The sequence below is a fragment of the Triticum urartu genome, chromosome 1 (assembly GCF_003073215.2).
Source record: "Triticum urartu cultivar G1812 chromosome 1, Tu2.1, whole genome shotgun sequence".
NCBI lineage: Eukaryota > Viridiplantae > Streptophyta > Magnoliopsida > Poales > Poaceae > Triticum > Triticum urartu.
In genome coordinates, this window is record NC_053022.1 from 488,627,166 (window position 1) to 488,633,181 (window position 6,016).

The window sequence follows — 6,016 nt, forward strand, 5'->3', positions numbered from 1 at the left end:
TGTTCGAATAAATAACATGGACTTATTAAGGGCTTGAGTAGTTATTGGTTAGGCGCATCTGTTCTTTTTTTCTCCCGTTGCAATGTATGGTTTTTTTGCTAGTCCACACTTACGAGCATAATAAAGTCGGAAACGCAAAGTTTACAGTTTGATCAAATGAAAGCATAAGACGAATTGAGCACTCTTATCTTAGCGCTGACCCTGCAATCATTGTATCGTTTGGTTGTTAGATATATATTATGCAAATGACGACATTTTTGTTCATCCGAGACTCGATGCTGTCAAGGAGATGGCTTCTCCAATATTCAATCGCCAATGATCTTTGTGGTACTTGGTGAAGATTTCCGCCGATGTAAATGCAGTTTTCTTTGTCATGAGTATTTTGTTACATGCATCTGTCTACACAAATGACCGCGCTCTTGCCCATGTGACGGCACCCGAAGAATCGCAGCTGATTTATTTCGATCTTCAATCAATTATTAAACCTATTAAGTGTCGCGTGAAGGGCGGTCAACCAGCTATGCCATGTGGCGCAAGCTGGTTGGTCGCGGTGAAAAGAAAACCATTAAGCGTCGCATGAAGGACGGACAACCAGCTATGCCACGTGGCGCAAGCTGGTTGGCCGCGGTGAAAAATCTTTCAGAATATTATTTTTAGATGGAGATAAGGAATTTTTTTAAATGTTTTTTCCTTTTAGATGGTGGTGATGACCCTATACATATTTTTAAATGGAGGGCTACGCAAAGTGGCGCTCGCTGGTAGGCTGCGTTAATGATTTTTTTTTTACTTTTTTTTCTAGATGGAGATGAGGACTAAAAAATGTTTTTTTAGATGGAGGCAAGGACTCTATGTATTTTTTTAAATGAAAACATGGGCATGACTTCATCTCAAGTGATGCCACAGGATGACGCTTCAAGTAGAGAAGTGTGAAACGAGTCTGAGAAAACCGAGGCGTGAAGGTGGATATCAAGAGATAAGAGAAGGATGTTCCTACAAGGCTCCACAGAGTTCAGCGATCGTGGGCCGTCGGATCGCGATGCTTGATGGGTTTTGGGTCGTTGGATCGAGAGGTGGGAGGATCTGGGCCGTCGGATCCGGAAGAATCACTGCTGTAATGAATAGTAATGGCAACAAAATGTAAATACCATGCCCCCACCAGGGCATTTCGGTCATTTCGCGTGGTGGGGGTATAAAAGGGGGCGCTGGAGACCTAGCCGCTCCTCCCTCGCTCGCTCCTGCAGCCGCCTCCCTCCTCCCTCGCTCGCGCCTTCGCCCCGCGCCCAGCTCCTCCCGCCTCGCCGCCGCCTTCGCTCCCCTCCCGCGCGCCTCCTCTCCTCCCACCCACATCGCCGCCGCCACCCACCGCCTCGAACGGCGCCGTTGGCGGCCAGATCCGCTGCAGCAGAGCGCCCCCCCAACGACGACGAGCAGCAGAGGAGGGAGGACGAGGAGCATGACGGCGGCGGCGGCGGCGGGGAGCAGCAGTAGCAGGCCAAGGCGGCGTAGCAGCCCGCAGCCTCGCCCTCTCGTCATCAGAAGGGAAGGGAAGGGAATAGAAGAGGGAGAGTGAGAAGGTCAGGCGGCGGCCAAGGTGCTCGCAGATTCGCCGGCGATGTCGTCCGACCTTGGCCTCCGAGTGCTTATGCTCTGCCTGCTCCGCGCCCATGCAATGGCTTGCTCGGGATGCCACCCTCCCCCTGCTCCAACCCTAATCCCCTCCCCTCCCCTCACGTTGTTGCTGCTTTTGGTCACGCAGGTGCACGGACGCGTCCCTGCTCCTCTTAGCAACTGCTGCAGGTGGACGAGGCACGAGCCCTCATGGCTCCTCCCTCCTCCTACCCCCCTGAACCTGGTGAGCTCCACCCCCTCTTCTTACCCCTGCACATCTATCTTATCTAGCCAATTCTCAGATTTAGCTAGGTTCCAAAAACCTACATTTATATATATCACTGCAAACTAATGTGCTCCAGGCTTTAGTGTTTTATTTTGATGGACCAATGTGCATCTTCTCCGAGACAGAAAATTAGGGGGAGTGATAGCTCTTGGATAGTATAGCCATTATGATAGAATAATAAATAAAACTGTCGATTAATGGCTTATTGCACTGGTCTTAATAATAGAATTTCAGCATTGTAAGAACACCCAAACATGCTCGTGGAAGCAATCTGAGGCTTTCAGCCGATGCTTGGACCATATTACGATCCTTCCTATTTGCGTAGAATACCTTTGCTGAAACTATGCATTCAACAGATAATACATAGTCTAATATGTGGCGTACCACTTCACTATCGATATTGTCTTACACTTCTTAATTCTACGCTACATTGTATCATTGTTAAACAGACTATGCAATTTCTTCTAGCACCTGCGCCGTTGGATGGATGGTGTTTACGGAAGAATAGAGGTCTTCCCGCAGCACTTCACGCCCGAGAAAGAGCCCATGGATGGTGCTGATGGTCTGTCCACAAGTAAGAGCAACATGGATCCGTCACCAAGGTGATGATACTCATGGCAGAACGAACAATGGCTGTCAAAGGCTTGTTTAATTTTCAACCTCTTCCTTTAATTCTGGGTGTACTGACACGCTTAGCTTGCTGTTCCTGTCCTGTAATAAACAGTCCACATAGGCGTTCTTGGACCCCGAAACGAGTCAAGGGAGTTTATCGCTTCTGCAACTGTTGTCTATTCCTTGCATTAGGTGGTCTTCCAGCAACAAGGACGATGACAAGATTACAATGTTTTCTAACTATATCGGACCTCTGTTTCTGTCATGTATCACGAATCCTGTCTTACAAGTACACCGACGGTTTTCACTGTTATCAGACCGAATTGACAAGAGCTGAAGTAGAATCATTACGAAGTGAAATTGCCGATGCCGATGAAAGGGTGTCCTAGCTAAAAGCCCGGTATGATGAAGTACCCCTTCAATATTCAGCCTCAACATTTGTGTGGATTTTCACCTGAACCTAAGTGTCTATTTATATTCAGTGTTTTGTTCTCCGTCAGATGTGATTCATACAGTTTAGCATTGCAGGTTAGAAAATATTGACGAAGCCTTGAGATATGCACTCCTTTCCGGGTACCTCCATATCAGAAGTGTACGTAAGAAACCAGTGCACTTTTGTTTGCTTGCCCCCAAAACAGCTTCATTTGTGTGACAGCTGTTCAACAGACTGGTGACTCTAAATGATCTCTTGTGCGTTGCAGAGATGGGCTCAATTTCCTGGGGAGCCACCTATCATAGACGACGCTGATGTCGATGACTGGCTTCCTCGCTTTGTTGTCCTACAAGGACAGTGTTTATACTACTATTTGAAGTGTACTGGTAAGATGAAGCTTTTGACATACTGGTCATGGTCATCCAATCACATTAATACGTTGCACTACTGCTCTTTCTTGACATGCTGAACCTGAATTCATGTAATCAAGTTACAGATGAATACACACCATACTTGCTCACTAGACACTACAAACCACATTTCTCATGGTGGCGTGTTCTTTGCCATACTGAACCTTAATCACATTTCACTTGGTGATGTGTTCTTTGTCATACTGAACCTGAATCAGATTTGTCTTTGAATTGCTGCAATACATTAAGTTGGCACGAACAGTTCTATTTAAAGATATACTATCCGAGGCGTGAAAAAGAAGATGGCATAGTATGATAGTCTAGCTGTTTTATAATCCCTTTTATTGAGATCAGATGAAGTTTAGTCTGGTCTTGCTCTCAATTTCTCTGCATTGTTTGGTATCCAATTTAGCGTTAGGTTTCAGATAGCGGAGTAATTGATGAGCGGCACACATGAGCATGATGAGCGGCACACATGAGCACATACGGTTCTGCACACACAAGGAAACTTGCTTCTCTGCACACACACACACACAGGGACATACACATATTTTTTAGGTACTCACAAACATGAAAGAAGACGAGGGATGGCAAATGCCTGCTCGTCATGAAGCATATCAGCATGTGGATTAATAAATAGAAGGGGAAGGAAACTTGCTTCTCTGCGTTTTTATTATAGTTTAAAAGGGCAAATTGTCAACATTCTAAGTGTTAGGAAAGAAACCTACACACTCCATGTGTAAGTATGTGCTTCAGATTAATGCTCTGAAAGTATTTAACTTGCTTACTAATAATCCACACTCGAATATATTAATACTCACACAAAAGTAGATAGGCCATGGCTAGCAGCAAATGTATATGTCAATTTATGATCTTTTTCACATGATAATAACACTATCAGCATGCTAATTATATGTGTGGAATTTAGAGTTATCACCATGTGACTGTGTGAGTATTGTCACAAGTTATGATTATACCAACCTACAATTTTTACTCATTCTATAAAATGACCATGTGAACAGCCACTTTATACGAAGCCACAAAGACTATGAAGTTGTGTTCTATTACAGATCTATGTGATTAGTTTTAGATAGTTGTATTAATGAACACAGTCATATTTTTCAATTAGCCCTCCTAGCTAAAACCACCAACAATTAAATCAATGTGATGCTTCTACTGTTTTTTCAGAGACTCGCAGTTAAACAGGAGGAATTAGATGCTGGTGTTGATGTTAATGTTAACTACATAACTCAAGTTGATGCTAACTATATAACTCAAGTTGATGCCAGCAACGATGTTGATGGTAACCCTCTGCCTCAAGTTCTATATTAGAAAAAATACTAATGGTATGTTTTCATGTAAATTGGCAGAGGCGAACCTTGTGTCTGCTACATCGATGAGTTTAGTGGCTATTGTGTGTGGTGGAATAGAGTCAAGTTATATAATCACAATACCCATAACCTACGGAAGATAATCAAAAACAAGAAAACACCCAACTATTATTATGTCTTCCACATGGCGGAGACCTTTGCAACCCCTGGGAAAAGAATGGTAACCTTTTAGAAATACTTTGTTGTATTTCATTCACTAATATGCAGCAAACTCATATGTTGATCAAGTTTTTTTCTCACCTGCAGTGCTTTAATGAATTTTCATGTAATAAATAGAGAATCAGGGTATTATAACCCCTTTCTTCTTCTGCCTATTCAATTTGTTGGCCACTTAAAAGTATACATGGATCCTTGTCTTTCTCATTTTAATCATCTAGGTTCCAATTATTTCTTCTAGCCTGCTCATGCCTTTAGGCTTACACTATATTAATTGTTCCGCCCATACTATCTCAAATATGCAGGCAAAAACACAAGATATATATATATATATATATATATATATATATAAAAGTTAAAATCAATACAGGTAAACCCCACTCAGATATAATATTTCTCACGCGCATCACTTCTTTTACCTCGGTAGTAGAAAAACAGCGGCAAACACAACGCTCTCACTTATTTTTGTACATTTTTCCTATTTTTAGTACAGTTTTTCCTAGAAAGAAGTAATTTTTCCTCTCACAAGCGCATGAATCATTTTTGATCCGACGGCTCGGATCTGTCCATCACAGGATCAAACGGCATTTGTGTTCTATTGCATAAGTGTGTCAACTGCTTAACTGATTCATGTCCTGGTTGTTATTGGGAACTTGTGTGGTTTATTTAAATATTTCAGTATTACAAGTATAACATCATGAATCCTGTATTTTGCAGGCTACTGCCGCTGATAATGACGATGACAACAAACCTTTTTGGAACCAAAGAAGAGAAGAAGGCAGTTGGAGAGCATGCTGCCAAAGTGAAGGGTTCTTGCAAGAAGAAAGAATGTATGTTATCCTACATTCTTTGTATTTTACAGTCTCATTTGTAACTTTCCTGTATTAGTTATATTGCTGGTGTCATGTGTTGAAATTCCACAATCGTGTAATCCAGACTTGCTAATGGTTTGTATTTTTCCATTTTATGGCAGATGACTATATAATTTTACCATGTAATTTCTTCTCTTTTATCGATGGAGGAGGTGGTCAGAAGATTCAATTATTCTTAAACTCCTCCACTTCTTCTGCAAAAGTTTGGTGATTTTTCCAAGGGGGCCAATCAGAGGATCTACTCAACT

At 42.6% G+C, this 6,016-nt stretch overlaps 1 pseudogene; it reads left to right on the forward strand.

The window, feature by feature from the left end:
* Positions 1–2,377: 2,377 nt before the first annotated feature.
* Positions 2,378–5,627, forward strand: LOC125532951 (annotated as a pseudogene).
* The last annotated feature ends 389 nt before the right edge of the window (positions 5,628–6,016 follow it).